Below are 23,691 nucleotides of genomic sequence, written 5' to 3' on the forward strand. Positions count from 1 at the left end.
ACCCTAACCCTAACCCTAACCCTCACCCTAACCCTCACCCTAATCCTAACCCTATCCCTAACCCTCATCCTAATCCTAAACCTAACCCTAAACCTAACCCTCACCTTCACCCTAACACTAAAACTAACACTCGGCCTAACCATCATCCTAACCCTCACACTAACCCTAAACCTCACCCTAACCATAACCGTAACCCTCAGCCAAACCCACTTCTTAAACCTAACCCTAACCCTCAACCCAACCCTAACCCTAACCCTAACTCTAACCCTCATCCTAACCCTAAACCTCACCCTCACCCTCACCCTCACCCTCACCCTCAGCCTAACCCTAACCCTAAACCTAAACCTAACCCTAACCCTCACACTCACCCTCACCCTAACTCTAATGCTAACCCTAACCCTGACCCTGACCCTAACCCCAACCCTCTCACTAACCCTCACTATCACCCTAACCTAAACCTCACTCTCACCCTAACCCTAACCCTAACACTCACCCTAAACCTAAGCCTTAACCTAAACCTCACCCTCACCCTAAACCTCACCCTAACCCTTACCCTCACCTGAACCCTAATCATAACCCTCAGCCTAATCCTCATCCTAACCCTCACCCTAAACCTAACCCTCACCCTAACCTTAACGCTAATCCTAACCCTAACCCTCACATTAACCCTAACCCTCAACCTCACCCTCATCCTCACCCACATCCTAACCCTAACCCTATCCCTAATCCAAACACTAACCCTAACCCTCACCCTAACTCTAAATCTAACCAAAACCCTCACACTAATCATAAATCTAACCCTAAACCCTCACCCTAACCCTAACCCTAATACAAAACCTAACCCTCACCCTCACTGTAACCGTTACCCTCACTCTAAACCTTACCCTCACCCTAACCCTAAACGTAACCCTCAGCTTAACCCTCATCCTAACCCTAACCGTCACCCTAACATTAACCCTAACCGTAAACCTGACCCTCACCTAAACCCTAACCGTCAACCTCACACTCAACCTCACCCCCATGCTCACACTAACCCTCACTCTAACCCTAACCCTAACCCTAATCCTCACCCTAAACCTAACTCTAACCCTCACCCTAATACTAACCCTAAACCTCACCTTAACCCTCATCCTAAACCTAACCCTAACCCTAACGCTAACCCTAACCCTCACTCTCACCCTAACCCTCACCCTAACACTTATCCTCACAGTAACCCTAACCCTAACCCTAACCCTCACCCTAACCCTAAACGAACCCTCACCCTCACCTTTACCCTAACCCTCACCATCACCCCAACCATCACAACCACCCTAACACTCACCTACACCCTCACCCTCACTCTCAGGCTAACCCCAACCCTAACCATCACCCTCACCCTAAACATCACTCTAACCCTAACCCAAACACTAACGTTAACCCTAATCCTCACCCTAACCCTAATCCTCAACTTAAACCTCACCCTCAACCTAAACCTCAACCTAACCCTAACCCTAAGCCTTTCCTAAGCAAATCCCTCACCCTCACCCTAACCCTAATCAGAACCCTAACCCTAATCCTAAACCTAACCCTAATGCTAACCTTAAACCTCAACCTCTCCATAACCCTCACCCTAACCCTTACCCTCACATTAAACATAACCCTAATCCTAACCCTCACCCTCACCCTAACCGTAATACTCACCCTAACACTAATCCTCAGCCGAAACCTAACTGTCAGCCTAAACATCACCCTAAATCTAAACGTCAACCTAACCCTCACACTCACCCTAAACCTAACCCTAATCCTAGCCCTAACTCTAACACTAACCCTAAACCTCAACCTAACCCTCACCCTAACCTTAACCCTAAAACTAACCTTAACCCTAACCCTCAACCTAACCCTCAAACTAACCCTAAACCTAACCCTAAACCTCACCCTCAGCCTCACCCTAATCCTATCCCTAAAACTAAACCTCACCCTAACCCTAAACCTAAGCCTCAACCTCACCCTCACCCTCACCATAACTCTAACCCTAACACTGACAATAACACTAATCCTTACCCTAAACCTAACCCTAACCCTAACCATAATGCTAACACTCACCCTCACCCTAACCCTAATCCTCACCCTCACAGTAACCCTATCCCTCATACTAACTCTCACCCGAAAACTAACCCTAAACTTAAACCTTACCCTAACACTAACCCTAATCCTCACCCTCACCCTAGCCCTCAACCTAACCCTAATTGTAACCCTAATCCTCATCCTAACCCTCACCCTAACCCTAACCCTAACCCTCACCCTAAACCTAACCCTAAACCTCACCCTAACCCTAAACTTAATCCTCACCCTCAACCTTACCCTCAACTTCACTCTAACCCTAACACTAACAATAAACCTATCCCTAAACCTAACCCTAAACTTCGCACTCATCTTCACCCTTACCCGAATCATAACCCTAAACCTAACCCTTACCCTAACCCTCCCCCTAACTCTCACCCTAATACTAACCCTAACCCTAACCCTGACCCTCACCCTAACGCTAACTCTAACCCTAAACTTCACCCTCACCCTAAACCTAACTCTAACCCTAACCCAAACCCTAAACCTAACCCTAACAATAACCCTAACACAAATCCTAACCCTCACCCTAACCATAAACATCACCCTAACCCAAACCCTCACCCTAACACTTACACTCACACTAACACTAAACCTAACCCTAAAACTAACCCTCACACTAAATCTAACCCTAAACCTAACCCTAAAATTCAATGTAACCCTCACTCTCACCCTAAACCTAACACTAACCCTATCCCTAAAGCTCATCCTCCCCCTCCCCCTAACACTATATCTAACCATAAACCTCACCCTCACCCTCACTCAAACCCTAACCCTAAACCCCACCCTAACCCTAACCCTAACCCTCACCCGAACCCTCATGCTCACTGTAACTCTAACCCTAACCCTAACAATAGCATTAACTCTAAACCTAACCATCACCCTAACCCTAATCCTCACCCCAAACCTCACCCTCAGCCTAACCCTAAGCCTAAACTTAACCCTCACCCTAACCCTCCCACTCAACCTCACCCTAACCCTAATCCTAAACTTAATCCTATTCCTAAACCTCAACCTAACCCTCACCATCACCCTAACCCTAACACTAATCATATCCCTAAACCTCACCCTAACCCTCCCTCTAACAATAACTCTAACCCTAAACCTCACCCTCACCCTAACCCTAAACCTCACCCTAAACCTCACTCTAACCCTAAACCTCACCCTCACCCTCCACCTCACCGTAACTCGAACCCTAATCCTAACAATAACACTAACCCTAACAGTAACACTAACCCTAACCATAACAGTAACCCTAAGGGTAACCATAAACCTCACCCTCAGCCTCATCTCCAGCCTAACCCTAAGCCTAACCCTAACCCTAACCCTCACCATAAACCTAATCCTAACCCTAACCCTATACCTAACCTTAACACTAAACCTAACCCTGACACTAAACCTAACCCTAATCCTCAGCTTCACCCTCACCCTAATGCAAACCCTAATCTGAATCCTCACCCTAACCCTAAGCCTAACACTAACCCTAATCCTAACCTTCAAACAAACTCTACCCTAAAACTAATCCTAAACCTAACCTTATCCCTAAACCTAACCCTCACTGTAACCCTCACCCTAGCCCTCTTCCTAACCCTAATCCTAGCCCTAAACCTCATCTTAACTCTCACCCTAACCCTAACCCTAACCCTCAAGCTCATGCTCGGCCTAAGCCTAAACCTAAGCCTAACCCTAACCCTAAACCTCACCAGAACCCTAAACCTACCACTAACCTGAACTCTAACCCTAAACCTCACTCTCATGCTAACCCTAACTCTAACCCTAACTCTAAACCTCATCCTAACCCTCACCCTCACCCTCAACCTAACCTGAACCGTAACCCTAACCCTAACCCTAACAGTATCCCTAACCCTAACAGTAACCCTCACCCTAACAATAACCCTCACCCTAACACTAATCCTAACCTCACACTAACTCTCAAACTAACCCTAACCATCACCCTAACACTAAAACTCACCCTAATCCTAACACTAAACCTCACCCTCACCCAAGCCCTCACCTTAAACCCTAAGCCTCATCCTCACCCTAAACCTCACCATAATCCTAACACTAATTCTCAATCTAACCCTCACCCTACCCCTAACCATCACCCTAACCCTAACTATACCATTAAACATCACCCTCACCCTAACCCTAACTCTAACCCTAACCCTAACACTAAACTTCTCCCTAACCCTAACACTAACCCTCACATTAACCCTAACACTCACCCTCACTCTCACCCTCAGCATTACCCTAAGCCTAAGCCTAACACTAACTCTAACCCTAACACTAACCTTAACCCTAACCCTCAACTTCAACCTCACCCTCAGCCTAACCCTAAACCGAACGCTAAACCTAACCCTAATACACACACTCACCCTCAACCTAACCCTAATCCTAACGCTAACCTTAACCCTAACCCTAACCATCCCCCTAACTCTCACCCTAACCCTAACGCTATCACTAACCCTAACCCTAACCCTCAACCTAACCCTCATCCTAACCCTACTCTAACCCTAAATCTCACCTTCAGCCTAACCCTAACTCTAACCCTAATCCAAACCATAAACCTCACCCTAACCCTAATCCTAAACCGCATCCTTACCCTCACCCTCACCCTACCCGTAACCCTAAACCTAAGCCTAACAATAACCCTAACCCTATTCCTAACCCTCACCCTAACCATAAACCTCACCCAAAACCAAACCCTCAACCTAAAACTTACCCTCACCTTAACACAAACTCTATCCCAAAAATAAACCTTCACCCTAACCCTCCCCCTAACCCTATATCTAACCCTCAACCTGACCCTCACCCTAACCCTAACCCTAACACTAAAACCCAGCCTAACCCTAACCCTAGCAATCAACCTCATGTTCGGCCTAAGCCTAAGCATAAGCATAAGCCTAACCCTAACCCTAACCCTCACCCTAACCCTAATACTAACACTAACCCTAACTCTAACCCTAAACCTCACAATCACCATAACCCTAACTATAACCCTAACCCGAAACCTAAACTAAGCCTAAACCTAACCCTCACCCTCACCCTCACCATAACCCTAACCCTAAACCTAACTCTAACAATAACCCTCATCCTAACCATAACCTTCACCCTAAACCTAACCCTCACCCTAACACCCACCTTCACACTAACCCTATCACCCTAACCCTAAACTTCACCCTAACCCTAACCCTCACCCTCAACCTAGCCCTCAACCTAACCATAAACCTAACCATCATTCTAAACCTAATCCTCATCCCCACCCACACCCTCAGCCTAACCCTAAGCCTAAGCCAAACCCTAACCCTAACGCCCACATTCACCCTCAATGCAAACCTAATCCTAAACCTAACCCTAACTCTAATATTAAGCCTCAACCTAAACCTCACCCTAATTCTAACTGTAACCCTAAGCCTAACCATCCGCCAAACCCTCCCCCTAACCCTAACTCTAACCCTAAACCTCACCCTCACCCTAACCATAAACCTAATCCTAAACCTCACCCTTACCCTGATCCTAACCCTCACCCTCACCCTCACCCTCACTGTTACTCTAACCCTAACCCTAACTGTAACACTAACCCTAACCCTAACCCAAACCCTGACCCTCACCGTAACTCTAACGCTAATCCAAACCCTCACCCTAACCCTAATCCTAACCCTCACCCTCACCCTAACCCTCACCCTCACTGTAACCCTAACCCGAATCCTAACCATAAACCTCACCCTAACGCTAACCCTAACCCTCGCCCTAACTCTAACCCTCACCCTCACATTAATGCTAACCCTAAACCTTATCCTAACTCTCACCCTAACCCTAAAACCCTAAACTTAATCCCCACCCTCACCGTCACACTCAGCCTAAGCCTAAGCCTAAGCCCATGATTAACCCTGACCCTCACACTCACCCTCACCTTAACCCTAACATAACACTAACCCTAACCCTAACCCTCAGACTAACACTCACCCTAATGCTAAATCTAACCCCAAACCTCACTCTCACCATAACCCTAACCCTCACACTCAGCCTCAAGCTCCGCCTAACATTAAGCCTTACCCTAACCCCAACATTAACACTAACACTAACCCTAACCCTCACCCTACCCCTCATTCTAACCCTAACCCTAACCCTCACCATCAGCCTAGCCCAAACCCAAACCCTAAGCCTAAGCCTAACCCTCACCTTAACCCTCACTCTAACCCTAACCCAAACACTCACCCTAACCATAAACCTCACACTCACGCTCACCCTAACTCTAATCCTAACCCTAACCCTAACTGTAACCCTCATACTCACCCTCACCTTAACCCTAACCCTAATCCTAAACCTAACACTAACCCTCACCCCTACACTAAACCTCACCCTACCCTTAACACTAACAATAAACCTAAGCCTAACCCGAAACCACACCCTAATCCTAACTCTAACCCTAAACCTCACCCTCACCCTAACCCTAACACTAACCCTAATCCTAAACCTCACCCTAAACCTAAACTTTACCCTAACACTTACCCTCAACCTAACACTAACACTGAACCTAACACTAACGCTCACACTAATGCTAACCATCACGCTAAACCTAAAACTCACCCTAATCCTAACCCTAACCCTCAACTTCACCCTAGCCCCACCTAAACCTAACACTCATCCTCACCCTAAACCTCACACTAATGCTAACACTAATCCTCAATCTAACCCTCACCCTCACCCTAACCCTAACACTCACGCTAACAATAAGCCTCATCCTCACCCTAACCGTCATCTTTACTATTACTGTCACCCTCATCCTAACACTCAGCTTAAACCTAACCCTCATCCTAACCCTCAACCTAACCGTAACCCTAACCATCACCCTAACCCTAACCCTCACCCTGACCTTCACCCTCAGCCTAACCCTAAGCCTAAGCCTAAAACTAACCCTAAACCACACACTCACCCTAGCCCTCACCCTAACACTAATCCTAACCCTAACCCTCATCCTAACCCACAACCTAACCATAATCAGAACCATCACTCTAAACCTAATCCTCATGCCCACCCTCACCATCAGCCTAACCCTAAGCCTAAGCCTAACCCTTAAACAAACCCTGACACTCACCCTCAGCCTAACCCTAACCCTAACCCTAAACCTAAACCTAAACCCCAACCTAACCCTCACCCTAACCCTAACCCTCACCCTCACTTTAGTCCTCACCCTAACCCTCAGGTCAAAACTAACCCACACCTTCACCGTAACCCGAACCCTAACACTCACCCTAACCCTACCCCTAACCCTAACCCTCACCCTCAACCTCACCCTCCACCTAACACTAAGCCTAACCCTAAACCCAACCCTAACCCTAACACTAACCCTAACCCTAACACTAACACTAAACATAAACCTCACCCTGAGCATCACCCTCACTGCAAACTTAAAACTAACCATAACACTAACAATAACCCTAACCCTAACCCTAACCCTAACCCTCACCCAAACCCTAACCCTAACCCTAACCCTAAACCCAAACCTAACCCTAATCCTAAACCTAAACCTAACCCTAAGCCTAACCATAAACCTCATCCTAACACTCACCCTAAACCTAACGCTAACCCTCACCCTAACCCTAAACCTAACCCTCACTATCATGCTCAGCCTAAGCCTAAGCCTAAGCCTAAGCCTAACCTGAACTCTAACCCTCACCTTAAACCTCACCCTAAACCTAACCCTAACTCTAACCCTAAACCTCACCATCACCCTAAACCTAACTCTAACCCTAGCCCTAAACCTCACCATCACCCTAACCCTAACTCTAACCCTAACCCTAAACCTAAACTTCACCCTAACCCTAACCCAAACTTCACCATCAAACTCACCTTAACCGTAACCCTAACCCTAACGCTAACAATAACCCTAAAACTAAACCTAACCCTCACCCTAAACATAACCCTCAATATAACCCTAAACCTCAATGTAAACCTCACCCTCAACCTAACCGTAACCCTCAACCTCACCCTAACCCTCAGCCTAACCCTAACCCTCATCCTCACCTTAACCCTCACCCTAATCCTAACCCTCATCTTTATCCTTACCGTCACCCTCACCCTAACCCACCCCCTAACCCTAACTCTCATCCTAACCCTCACCCTAACCGTAACCCTAACCATCACCCTAACCCTAACACTTATTCTCAACCTCAGTCTCAGCCTAACCCTCATCCTAAGCCTAACCCTAACCCTAACCCTCACCCATACCTTAGCCCTCACCATAACCCTAATCCTAACCCTAACCCTCACCCTAACCCTCAACGTAGCCATAACCTTAACCATCACTCTAAACCTAATCCTCATCCCCACACTCACCATCAGCCTAACCTAAGCCTAACCACACCCCTAAACCTAAACCTAACCCTCACTCTAACCCTAACCCTAACCATAACCCTACCCCTAATCCTCACCCTCACCCTCACCCTAAACCAAATCCTAACCCTAACACTACCCTCATCCTAACCCTCACCCTAACACTAATCCTCACCCTCACCATAACACTAACCCTCACCCCCACCCTCACCCTCAGCCTAACCCTAAGACTAAGCCTAAGCCTATCCCTATCCCTCACACTCACACTCCACCTAACCCTAATCCTAACCCGAGCACTATCCCTAAACCTCAACCTAACACTCACTCTCACCCTATGACTAACACTAACTCTAAACCTAACCCTCACACTAACTGTCCCACTAAACCTCACTCTAACCCTAAACCTCACCCTCAACCTAACCCAAACCTTAAAGCTCACACTCACCCTAAACATAACTATAACCCTAACCCTATCAACAATAGTAACCCTAACCCTAACCCTAAACCTAACCCTAACCATAAACCTCAACCTCAAACTCACCCTCACTGCAAAATTAACCTTAACCATAACACTAACAATAACTCTAACCCTGAAGCTAACCCTAACCCTAATCCTCACCCCCACCCTCACACTCAGCCTAACCCTATCTCTAACACTAACCCTAAACCTCACCCTAACCCTAACCCTAACCCTCACCTGCAACCTCACCCTCACCGTAACTCTAACCCATACCCTAACAATAACACTAACCCTAAACCTATCCATCAACCTAACCCTAATCCTCACCCCCACACTCTCCCTCAGCCTAACCCTAAGCCTAAGCCTAACCCTAACCCTCACCCTCACCCTCAATCTCACGCTAACCTTAATCCTAACCCTAACCCTATCCCTAAACCTCAACCTAACCCTCACCCTCACCCTAATGCTAACACTAAACCTAAATATAACTCTTTCCCTATCCCTCCCCCTATCCCTACCTCTAAACCTAAACCTCACCAGCACCCTAACCCTAACCCTAACCCTAAACCTCACGCTAAAACTCACCCTAACCCTAAACCTCACCCTCACTCTCACCCTGACCGTAACTCTAATCCTAAACCAAAAATAATGCTAAACCTAACCCTAACCCTAACACTAACCATAACCCTCACCCTGAGCCTCACCTTCACCCCAAACTTAACCCTAAACATAACACTAACAATAACCCTAAACCTAACCCTAACCCTCACTGTAACCCTAACCCTAACCCTAACCCTAAACCTAACCCTAACCCTAACACTAACCCTAACCAAAATCCTCACCCTCACCCTCACCCAAACCCAAACCCTAACCCTAACCCTCACCCTATCCCTAACCCTAATCCTAAACCTAACCCTAACCCTAAACCTAACCCTAACACTAACCCTAACCCTAACCCTAAACCTCATCCTAACTCTCAACCTAAACGTAATCCTAAACCTAACCCTAACCCTCACCCTCATGCTCGGCCTAAGCCTAAGTCTAACCTGAACTCTAACCCTCACCCTAACCCTCACCGTAACTCTAACCCTAACACTAACCCTAACTCTAACCCTAAACCTCACCCTCACCCTAATCCTAACTCTAACATTAACCCTAAACCTAAACCTCACCCTAACCCTCACCCTGACCCTCACCCTTACCCTCACCTTAACCGTAACCCTAACCCTAATGCTAACAATAACCCTAAACCTAAACCTAACCCTTACCCTAAACATAACCCTCAACATAACCCTAACCCTCAATCTAACCCTCAACCTCACCCTAACCCTAATCCTAACACTCACCCTAACACTCACCCTAACCCTAAGCTTAACACTCACCCAAACCCTCAACCTAACCCTAACCTTAATCCTAGTCCTCACCCTAAAGGTAACCCTAACCATCACTCTAAACCTAACCCTCACCCTCAGCCTCAGCCTCAGCATAACCCTAATCCTAAACCTAACCCTCACCCTAAACCTCACCCTCACCTTAGCAGTCACCGTAACCCTAATCCTAACACAAACCCTCACCTTAACACTCAATGTAACCATAACCCTATCCATCATTCTAAACCTTAACCTCATCCCCACCCTCACCATAAGCCTAAGCCTAAGCCTAAACCTAACCCTAACCCTAACCCTAACCGTCACTCTAACCCTAACCCTAACCCTCACCCTAACACTAACACTAACCCTAATCCTCAACCTCACCCTCTCCCTAAACCAAACCCTAACCATAACCCTAAGCCTAAGCCTAATCCTAACCCTAACCCTAACCGTCAGACTCACCCTCAACCTAACCCTAATCCTAAACCTAGCACTATCCCTAACCCTAACCCTCACACGAAACGTCACCCCAGCGCTCACCCTAACCATAATCCTAACCATAACCCTGATCCTAACCCTCAACCTAACCCTAAGCCTAACCCTCACTCTAAACCTAACCTTCACCCTCAACCTCACTCTTAGTGTAAATCTAAGCCTTACCTTAACCTAACCCTAACCCACAGACACACCCTCACCCTAACCCTAACCCTAACCCTAACTCTAACCCTAAACTTAACCCTCAAACTAACCCTCACCCTAAGCCTAACTCTAACACTAAACCTCACCCTCACCCTCACCCTAACCCTAACTCGAACCCAAATCTTAACCCTAAACCTCACCCTAACCCTAACCCTAACCCTCAACCTCACCCTCACCCTAACCCTAACCCTTACCCCACCCTAACCCTAACCTTAACCCTAACCCTCAACCTCACCCTCACCCTAACCCTCACGCTAAAAATAAACCTAAACCTAATCTTCACCCTCAACCTCACCCCCCCCAGTTTAACCCTAAACCTAATCCTAACCCTAACCCTTACCCTCACCCTCAAGCCCACTCTAACCCTAACCATAACCCTAACCCTAATGCTAACACAATCCCTCACCCTCACCCTAACCCTAATCATAACCCTAACCCTCACCCTAACCCTAAACCTAACCCTAATGCTAACACTAAACCTCAAACTCACCCTCACCCTCACCCTAACCCTTACCCTCACACTAATCCTAACCTTAACCCTCAGCCTAACTCTCATCCTAACACTAACACTAAACCTCACCCTAACCCTCACCCTAAACTTAAACCTAAACCTAACCCTCACCCTAAAGCTCACCTAACCCTCACCTAACCATAACACTAACCCTAACTCTAACCCTCACCTTCACCCTAATCTAACCCTCACCCTAACCCACACCCTAACTCTAACGCTATCCCTAAACCTCAGCCTCACCCTAAACCTCATACTAACCCTTACCTCACAATAACCCTAAAACCAACCCTAACACTAATCCTCACCGTAACCGTAACTCTCACCCGCACCCTAACCCTCAACATCACCTTAACCCTCATCCTAACCCTAACTGTCACCCACACCCTAAAACTCACACTAACCGAACCCGTACCCACACCCTAACCCTACCCTAAATCTCAACCTAACCCTCATCCTCACCCTACCCTCACCCTAAAACTAACCTTAACCCTAACCTTCACCTTAACCTCAACCCCACCATCACCCTCACCATCACCCTCAGCCTAATCCTCAAACTAACCCTAACACTAATCATTACCCTATCCCTAACCCTCACCCTCAGCCTCACCCTCACCCTTAACGCTCACCATCACCCTAAACCTAACACTAACCCTAACCCTCACTCTAATCCTTAACCTCACCTAACCCTATCCCTTACCATTACCCTAACCATCACCCTAATCCTAACCTTCACCCTAATCCTAACCCTACCCCTTATCCTAACCCTCATCCTAACCCTAACCCTAACCCTCACCCTCACCCTCACCCTAACACTAACCCTTACCCTAACCCTCAAAAACACCCTAACCCTCACACTAACCCTAATGCAAACCCGAACCCTAAAACTCACCCTAACCCTAACCCTAACCCTAAACCTCACACTAACCCTAACCATCACTCTAACCCTAAACTTCATCCTATCCCTGACCCTCACCCTAATCCTCACCCTAACCCTAATCTTAACCCTTACCTAACCGAAAAGCTCACCCTCACCCTCACCTTCACCCTAACCCTCAACCTCACATTAGAACTCACCATAAACCTTACCATAAACCTAACAATAACCCTCACACTAACCCTCAACTTCACCCTAAACCTAACCCTAAGCCTTACCCTCATCCTAGCCCTAACCCTAACTCTAACGCTCACACTAACCCTAACCCTCACCCTAACCCTAAACCTAACTCTAACCCTCAAACTAACCCTAACCATCATCCTAACCATCACTCTAACACTTATCCACAACCTAACCCTAACCCTCACACTAACACTCACCCTAACCGTAACATTAACCCTCCCCCTCACCCTAACCCTCACACTAACCCTAACCCTCACCTTAAACCTAAACCAAACCCTCACCCTCACCCGCAAGCTCACCCTCAGCTTAACCCTAACGCTAACACTAATCCTAACCCTAACCCTCACCTACACCCTCACCCTCACCCGAACCATAATCCTAACCCTCAACCTCACACTCAGCCTCACCCTAAAACTCACCCTCACACTAACCCTAACCCTAAACCTATCCCTATCGCTCACCCTAACCCTAATGCTAACCCTAACCCTCACCCTCACCCTAACCCTACTGCTAACCCTAACACTCAACCTCACCCTAACCCTCACCCTAACCCTAACACTAAAACTAACACCAACCCTAACCCTCACTCTCACCCTCACCCTCACCCTAACCTAACCCTAACCCTCACCCTCATCCTAACCCTAATGCTAACCCTAACCCTCACCCTCACCCTAACCCTCTCACCAACCATAACCCTCATCCTAAACCTAACCCTAACCCTAACCCTCACATGCAACCTAACCCTCACCCTAACACAAAACCTCACCCTAACCATATCCCTAAACCTAACCCTCACTTCACCCTAATCATCACCCTAAACATTATAGTCACCCTCACACTAACAATCACACTAACACTAACCCTCAACCTAACTCCAACCCTAACACTCACCCTCACCCTCACCTCAGCCTAACAAAAACCCTAACCCTAAACCTCACACTCACCCTCACCCTAACCCTCACCCTCACACTAAACATCACCCTAAACCTAACCCTCACACTACCCCTAACCCTAACCCTCACCCTAACCATAACCCTCACCGTAACCCTAACCCTCACACTAACCCAATGCCTAACCCTCACCCTCACCCTCACCCTAACCCTAACCCTCATCCTAACACTAACCCTCACCCTCACCCTCATCCTAACCCTAACCCACAAACTCACCATAATCCTCACCCTAAACCTAACCTTAAACCTTACCTAACGGAAAACCTCACCCTCACCGTTACACAAACCCTCAACCTAGCCCTCCCCCTCACACTCACCCTCACCCTAACCCTGAACCTAACCCTAACGCTCACCCTAACCATAATCCTCACACTAAGCCTAACCCTCACACTAACCCTAACCATACCTCTCAGACTAACCCTCACCTTAACCCTAACTCTAACCCTCACAATAACCATAACCCTATCACTAACCCTCACATTAACCCTAACCCTAATATTGAACCTAACCGTCACCCTCTCCCTCACCATAACCCTAACACTCACCCTAACCCTAACCCTAACCCTAGTCCTCACAATAACACTTACCCTCACCCTCACCCTAACCCTAAACCTCAACCTCACCCTAACCCTCACCCTAAGCCTTACCCTCACCCTAACTCTAATCCTAACCATAACCCTAACCCTCAACCTAACCCTAAACCTATCCCTAACTTTCACCCTAACCCTAACCCTCACCCTACTTCACACTCACCCTAACCATCACCCTACCCCTTACCGTCACCCTAACCCTAACCCTAACCCTCACACTAAACCTAACCCTCACCCAAATTCTAATGTTACCCCTCAACCTAACACTCACCCTCGACCTAACACTAACCCTATTCCTCACCCTATCCATAACCTTAACCCAAAACTTCACACTAACCCTCAACCTCACCCTCACCCTAATGCTAACCCTAAACCTCAGCCTCACCATAACCCTCACCGTAACACTTACCTTCACCCTAAACCTCACCCTCAGCCTAACCCTAACCCTAAACCTCACCCTAATACTAACCTTCACCCTCTCCTTCACCCTAACCCTAACACTCATCCTAACCCTAAGGCTAAACCTAATGCTAACCCTAATCCTCACACTAACCCTAAACCTCACCCTAACCTTTACCGTCACTCTAACCCTAACCCTAACACTAACACTAAACCTAACCCTCACCCTAACCCAAAGGATACCATTCTGCCTAACACTCACCCTAAACCTAAACCTAAACCTAATCCTCACCCTATCTTTAACCTTAACACAAACCCTCACATTAACCCTCACCCTCACCCTAACCTTAATGCTAACCCTAACCCTCACCCTCACCCTAACCCTCACCCAAACACTTACCCACACCCTAACCTTCACGCTAAGCCAACCCTAAACCTAACCTTCACCCTAACCGTCACCCTAACCATAACCCTCACACTCACCCTAAGCGTCACCCTAAACTTTACCCTCACCCTAACCCTAAACCTAACCCTCACACTAAGCCTAACCCTAACCCTCAGCCTAACACTTATTCTAACCCTAAACCTAGCCCTAAACCTCACCCTAACCCTAACCCTAACCCTCAGCCTAAACATCATCCTAACCCTTACCCTAACCTTAACCCTCACCCTAACCCTAACCATCACTCTCACCCTAAACCTCACCCTAACCCGTACCCTCAACATAACCCTAACCCTAACACTAATCCTCACACATAAACTCACCCTAACCATAACCCTAAAGCTCACCGTAACCGTAACCCTCCCCCTCCCCCTCAACCTAACCCTAACACTGTCCCTAACCCTACCTCTAACCCTCACCCTCACCCTAACATTAACCCTAACACTAATCCTCACCTAAACCTTCACCCTCATCCTAACCCTCACCCTCACTCTAAACGTAAACCTAACCCTCACCCTAACCCTAACCCTAATCCTTCCCCTTACACTAATCCTCACCCTAAACCTCACCCTCACCCTAAACATCACCCTAACCCTAACCCTCACCCTAACCCTAACCCTCACCCTCACCCTAACCCTCACCGTCACCTTAACCCTCACCCTAAAAATAACCATCACATATACCCTAAAACTCACCCTCATCATAACCCTCACCTTCACCCTAACCCTAATCCTAACCCTAACCCTAACACTAAACCTAACCCTAATGCTAACACTAAACCTCAACCTCACCATAACCCTCACCCTAATCCTTACCCTCACCCACAACCTCACCCTAAACCTAACCCTAACATTAACCCACACCCTAATCCTCACCCTAACACTAACCCTAACCCTTACCCCTCAGCCTCACTGTCACTCTAACCCTAACCCTAACCCTAATCCTCACCCTATCCCTAACCCTAACCCTAACCTTCAACCTAACACTCGCCCTCACCGTACCCCTAATGCTACATTAACACTCAGCCTCACCCTAAGCCTCGCTGTAACCCTTACCCTCACCTTAACCCTATCCCTCACCATCATCCTAAACCTCACCCTTAGCCTTACCCACACCCTAACGCTCAATCTAACCATAACGCTAACCCTAAAACTAAACCTCACCCTAAACGTCACCCTAACCCTAAGCCTAACCCTAACCCTCACTCTCACCCGAACCCTTACCCTTACCCGAAACCTAACCCTAACCCTCAGCCTAACCCTCATCCTAACACTAACACTAACCCTAACCTTCACCCTAACCGTCACCCTCACCCTCACCCTCAACCTCACACTCAGCCTAACCCTAACCCTAATCAAAAACCTAAACCTAATTTTCAACCTCACCCTAACTCTAAACCTAACCCTAACCAAAACCCTCACCCTTACCCTCACCCTAAAATTAACCCTAACCCTAATCCTAACCCTCACCGTCACCCTAACCCTTACTCACACCCTAACCCTAAACCTAACCCTCAGCCTAACCCTCATCCTAACCCTAACCCTAACCCTCAACCTAACATTAACCCAAACCCTAAACTTAACCTTCACCCAAATCCAAAACCTCACCCTCACCCTCAACCTCACCGTCAAGCTCACCGTAACCCACACCCTCACACTCACCCTAACCATAACCATAAGCCTATCCCTCCCCCTAAATCTAACCCTCACCCTCACCCTCACCATCACCCTCACCGTAACCCTCATCCTCACCCTAACACTATCCATAAACCTAACCCTCACCCTAAACTAACTCTGACCCTCACCCTCACTCTCACACTAAATCTAAACCTCACCCTAACCCTAAACCTAACCTTAGCCCTCACCCTAACCCTAACCCTCACATAAACCCTAACCCTCACCCTCACCCTCACCGTAACTGTAACCCTAACCCTAACCCTAACAATAACCCTGAACCTAATACTAACACTAACCCTATCTATAACCCTCACCCTAACGCTAACCCTCACCCTAACATTTACCCTCACCCTAAGTCTAAACCTAGTCCTAACACTAACCCTCACACTAACCCTAACCTTCACCTTAACCCTATACCTCAACCTAACCCTATCCCTAACCCTCACCCTCACCCTAGCCCTCACTCTAACCCTAACCCTGATCCTCACCCTAAAGCTCACTCTAAACTTAACACTAATCCTCAATCTAATCCTCATCCTCAACTTAACCCTAACCCTAATCCTCATCCTAAACCTCTCCTTTACCCTTACTGTCACCCTAACTCTAACCCTCACCCTAACTGTAACCCTAACCCTACCCCTCAAACTACCCCTCACCAGAAACCTAATCCTAACCCTAATCCTCACCATATCCCAAAACATAACTCTAACTCTCACCCTAAACCTCACACTCACCATAACCCTAATGCTAACATTAGCCCTCAACCTCACCCGAAACCTCGCCCCTAACCTTCCCCTGACCTTAAGCCTATCCCTCACCCTCACCCAAAACTACACCCTAACCCTTACCCTCACCCTAACCCTAACTCTAACCCTAACACTAACCCTCACCCTAACCCTAAGCCTAACCCTAACCCTCACCCTCATCCTAACCCTCACCCTAACACTTACGCTCATCCTAACCCTAACCCTAACCCTCACCCTAACCTTAAAGCTAACCCTAACTCTAACCCTCACATTAACCCTAACCCTCACGCTCAACATCAACCTCAGCCTAACCCTAACCCTAATCCAAACGCTAACCCTCACCCTCACCTTCACCATAACTCTAAACCTAACCCTAAATAAAACCCTCACCCTAATCCTAACCCTATCCCTAACCCTCGCCCTAACCCTAACTCTAATCTTAACCTAACCCTCACCCTCACCCTAACACTTACCCTCACCCTAACCCTAAACCTAACCCTCAGCCTAATCATAATCCTAACACTAACACTAACCCAAACCCTCACCCTAAAGTTAACCCTAACCCTAACACTCACCCTAACCCTCACCCTAATCCTAACCCTATCCCTAACCCTCACCCTAATCATAAACCTAATCCTAAACCTAAACTTCAGTCTCACCCTAACCCTTACCCTCACCCTAACCCTAACACTAACACTCAGACTAACCTTCATCCTAACCCTCACACTAACCCTAAACCTCACCCTAACCATAAACATAACCCTCAGCCAAACCCACTTCCTAACCCTAAACCTAACCCTCAACCCAACCCTAACCCTAACCCAAAATCTAACCCTCATCCTAACCCTAAACCTCACCCTCACCCTCACCCTCACCCTCAGCCTAACCATAACCTAACCCTAAACCTAACCCTAAACCTCACACTCACCCTCACCCTAACTAACCCTAACTCTAACCCTAAACTTCAACCAAAACCCAACCCTATCCCTAACCCTCACCTAAACCTAACCCTCACCCTCACCGTCACCCTAAACCTCACCCTCACCCTAACCCTAACCCTAAACCTCACCCTAACCCTAAGCCTTAACCTAACCCTCACCTTCACCCTAAAACTCACCCTAAACCTTACCCTCACCTGAAACGTAAACCTAAACCTCAGCCTAACCCTCATTCTAACCCTAAACCTAAACCTAACCCTCACCCTAACCTTAAAGCTAATCCTAACCCTAAACCTCACATTAACCCAACCCTCACCCTCACCCTCAACCTCACCCTCAGCCTAACCCTAATGCTATCACTAATCCAAACACTAACCTTAACCCTCACCCTAACTCTAAACCTAAACCTAACCAAAACCTTCACACTAATCATAACCCTATCCCTAACCCTAACCCTAATCCAAAACCTAACCCTCACCCTCACCGTAACCCAAAACTTAACTCTCAGCCTAACCCTCATCCTAACCCTAACCCTCACACTAACTCTCACTCTAACCCTAACCCTAACCCTAACCCTCACCCTAAACCTAACTCTAACCCTCAACCTCATACTAACCCTAAACCTCACCTTAACCCTCATCCTAAACCTAACCCTAACCCTAACGCTAACCCTAACCCTCACTCTCACCCTAACCCTCGCCCTAACCCATATCCTCACACAAACCCTAACCCTAACCCGAACCCTAACCCTAACCGAACCCTCACCCTCACCTTTACCCCAACCCTCACCATCACCCCAACCATCAACATCACCCTAACCCTCACCTACACCCTCACCCGCACTCTCAGCCTCACCCTCACCCTAACCATCACCCTCACCCTAAACATCACCCTAACCCTAACCCAAACCGTAAAGTTAACCCCAATCCTCACCCTAACCCTAATCCTCAACTTAAACCTCACCCTCTCCCTAATCCTCACCCTAACCCTAACCCTAAGCCTTTCCTAACCAAATACCTCACCCTCACCCTAACCCTCAAACTACCCTCTCCCTCACCCTAAACCTCACCCTCACCTTAACCCTAATCCTAACCCTAATGGTAACAATAGCCCTCAATCTCACCCTAACCCTAATCTTAACCCTAAACCTAACCCTAACCCTAATGCTAACCCTTAACCTCAACCTCACCATAACCCTCACCCTAACCCTTACCCTCACCCTCAACCTCACCCTAACCCTAAACCTAACATTAACCCACACCCTAACCCTCACCCTAACACTAACCCTAACCCTAACCCTTAGCATAACCGTCACCCTAAACCTAACCCTAACCCTAATAGTCACCCAATCCCTAACACTTATGCTAAGCCTCACCAAAACCCTCACCCTCACCGTACACCTAATGCTACATTAACCCTCAGCCTCACCCTAAAACTCGCCCTAACCCTTACCCTCATCTTAACCCTATCCCTCACCATCACCCTAACACTCATCCTAACCCTTACCCTAACGCTAACACTCACACTAACCCTAAACCTAAACCTAACACTAAACCTCACACTAACTGTCACCCTAACCCTAAGCCTAACTCTAAACCTCACTCCCACCCTAACACTTATCCTTTCCCGAACAATAACCCTAACGCTCAGCCTAACCCTCATCCTAAACCTAACCCTAAACCTAACCCTCACCCTAACCGTCACCCTCACCCTCAACCTCACCCTCAGCCTTACACTAACTCTAAACCTAATACAAAACCTAACCCTAACCCTAACCCTCACCCTCACCCTAACTCTAAACCTACCCCTAACGCTCACCCTCAGCCTAACCCTAACCCTATCACTTACCCTCACCCTAAAACTAACCGTAATCCCAATCCTAACCCTCACCCTCACCCTAAACCTCACCCTAACCCAAACCTTAACCCTAACCCTCACCCTCACCCTAACCCGAACCATAACCTTAAACCTCACCCTAAACCCTAACTCTGACCCTCACACTAAGCTTAACCCTACACCTAAGCCTAATCCTATACCTAAACTTCACCCTCACCCTCAAGCTAAACCTTAACCTCACTCTAACCATAACCCTAACCCTAGCCCTCACCCTAAACCTAACCCTCACCTACCCCCTAACCCTCACCCTCACCCTCACCTACACCCTAAAACTTACCCTCACCCTAAACATCACCCTAATTCTCACCCTTAACCTAACCCTAACCCTAATCCTCACCCTAACCCTAATCCTCAACTTAAACCTCAGCCTCACCCAAATCCTCACCCTAACCCTAACTCTAAGCCTTTCCTAACCGAAACCAATACCCTCACAATATCCCTCACCCAAACCCTCACCCTCACCCTAGCCCTCACGCTAAAACTAACCCTAACCCTAACCCTCACCCTCACCCTCACCCTAACCCTAACCTTTAACCTCATCCTTACCATAAGCCTATCCCTAACCCTCACACTAAACCTAATCCTAAAATAACCCTATTGCTAACACTAGCCCTCACCCACACCCCAACCCTAATCCTAACCCTAAAACTTAGCCTAAGGCTAACTCTAAACCTAATGCTAACCCTAAACCTCAACCTCACCCTAACCATCACCCTAAACCTTACCCTCACCCTCAACCTCACCCTAACGCTAACCCTAACCCTAACCCTAACCCTCACCCTAATCCGAAACCTACCCTTCAGCATAACACTCACCCTAAACTTAACCCTAACCCTAATCCTTACCCTATCCCTAACCCTAACCCTACACTTCAGCCTAAACCTCACACTCATCCTCAACCTCACCCTCACCCTAATCCTAACGCTAAAACTCAGCCTAACCCTAACCCTTATCCTAATGCAAACCCTAAACCTCAAACTCACCCTAACACTCACCCTAAACCTCACCCTCACTTTAACCATAACCCTAACCCTCACCCTATACCTAACCCTCAACCTCACCCTCACCCTTATCATCACCCAAACCCTCACCCTCACCATAACCCTAACCATAACACTAACCCTCACGCTAAACCTAACTCTTCCCCTCAACCTCACCCTCACCCAAAGCCTAACCCTAAACCTAAGCCTCATCCTAAACCAAACCCTCAACCTCATACTCACCCTAAACATTAACCTCAACCTAACCCTAACCCTAAACCTAGCCCTCCCCCTAACCCTTACCCTCACCATCACCCTAACCCTAACCCTCACCTTAAACCTAACCCTAACCCTAACCCTAACCCTAACCCTATCCCTAAACCTCACCCTAAACCTAACCCTAACCGTAAGGATAACCATAACACTCACCCTCAACCTAATCCCAAATCTAAGCCTAACCTTAACTGTAAACCTAATCCTAACCCTTACACTATCCCTAACCCTCAACCTCTCCCTAACCCTCACTCTAACCCTGAATCTCCCCCTAACGCTCACACTAACCCTAACCCTAACACTAACACTAAACCTCACCCTAACCCTCACTCTAACCCTAAACCTAACCCTAACCCTCACTGTAATGCTCAACCTAACCCTCACCCTAACCCTAACCTAAACCCTCACCCTAAACCTAAACCTCACCCTAACCCTATCCCTAAACCTACCTCTCAAACTAAACCTCACCCTAACCCCCACACTAACCCTAACCCTCACCCTAACCCTAACCCTAACCCTCAACCAAACCCTCTTCCTAATTCTAACCCTAACCCTCAACCTGACCCTTACACTAACCCTAATCCTCAACCTATCCCTATCCCTCACCCTCAGACTCACCCTCAGCCTAACCCTAACCCTAACCCTAATCCTAACCCTAAACCTCACCCTCACACTCAACCTAACTCTAACCCTCACCATAACTCTGACCCTCACCCTAAACCCAAACCTATCCCGAACACTCACACTAACTCCAAACCTCACCCTAACCCTAACCTTATCCTCACCCTCACCATAACCCTAAACCTCACCGTAACATCACCCTAACAATAAAACTAACCCTAAACCTCACCCTCAACCTCACCCTAAACCTCACCCTAACCATTACCATCACCATAACCCTAACCCTAACCCTAATCCTCACACATACCCTAATCCTAACCCTCACCCTAATGCTCACCTTAACCGTAACTCTCACCCTCACCCTAACCCTAACCGTCAACTTAACCCTCAACCTAACACTAACCATCACCCACACCCTAACACTCAAGCTCACCTGAACTCTAACCCTCACCCTAAACCTAATCCTAAACCTCACCATAACCCTAACCCTCACTTAACCCTAACTCTAACCCTCATCCTCAACCTAAGCCTCACCCTCATCCTAACCCTCACCCTAACCCTCACCCTAACACTAAAGCTAACCCTAATCCTCAGTCTCACCCTAAGCCACACCCTAACCCTTATCCTCACCCTAACCCTAACCCTACCCCTCACCCTACCCCTCAGCCTAAACCTAACCCTAACCCTCACCCTAAACCTAACCCTAACCATCACCTTCACCCTAAACCTCACAATCACCGTTACCCTCACCGTAACCCTAAACCTCACCTACACCTTCACAATTACGCTCGTCCTCACCCTCACCCTAACCCTTACCCTCACCCTAAACATAACCCTAATCCTCACCCTCACCCTCACCCTAACCGTAATCCTCACCTTAACACTAATACTCAGCCGAAACCTCACTGTCAGCCTAAATATCACCCTAACCCTAACCCTCAACCTAACCTTAACCCTAACCCTCACCCTAACCCTAACGCTAACCCTAACCCTCACCCTCACCCTAAACATAAACCTAAACCTAACCCTCATCCTAACCCTAACTGTAATCCTCCTCCTTACACTAATCCTCACCCTAAACCTCACCCTCACCCTAAATATCACCCTAAACCTAACCCTCACCCTAACCGTAACCCTCACCCTAACCCTCACCATCACCTTAATCCTCACCCTAACCCTAACCATCACATACACCCTAAAACTCACCCTCATCCTAACCCTCACCCTCACCCTAACCCTAATCCTAACCCTAACCCTAAACCTAACCCTAATGCTAACACTAAACCTCAACTTCACCATCACCCTCACCCTAACCCTTACCCTCACCCTCAACCTCACCCTAACCCTAACCCTAACATTAACCCACACCCTAACACTAACACTAACCCTACCCCTCAGCCTAACCATCACCCTAAACCTAACCCTAAACTTAATCCTCACCCTATCCCTAACCCTAACCCTATCCTTCACCCTAACCCTCACCCTCACCATACCCCTAATGCTACATTAACCCTCAGCCTCACCCTAAGCCTCGCAGTAACCCTTACCCTCTCCTTAAACCTATCCATCACCATCATCCTAAACCTC

Source organism: Dipodomys merriami, unplaced genomic scaffold, assembly GCF_024711535.1.
Source record: "Dipodomys merriami isolate MVZ:Mamm:240054 unplaced genomic scaffold, mDipMer1.0.p SCAF_80, whole genome shotgun sequence".
Taxonomy (NCBI): domain Eukaryota; kingdom Metazoa; phylum Chordata; class Mammalia; order Rodentia; family Heteromyidae; genus Dipodomys; species Dipodomys merriami.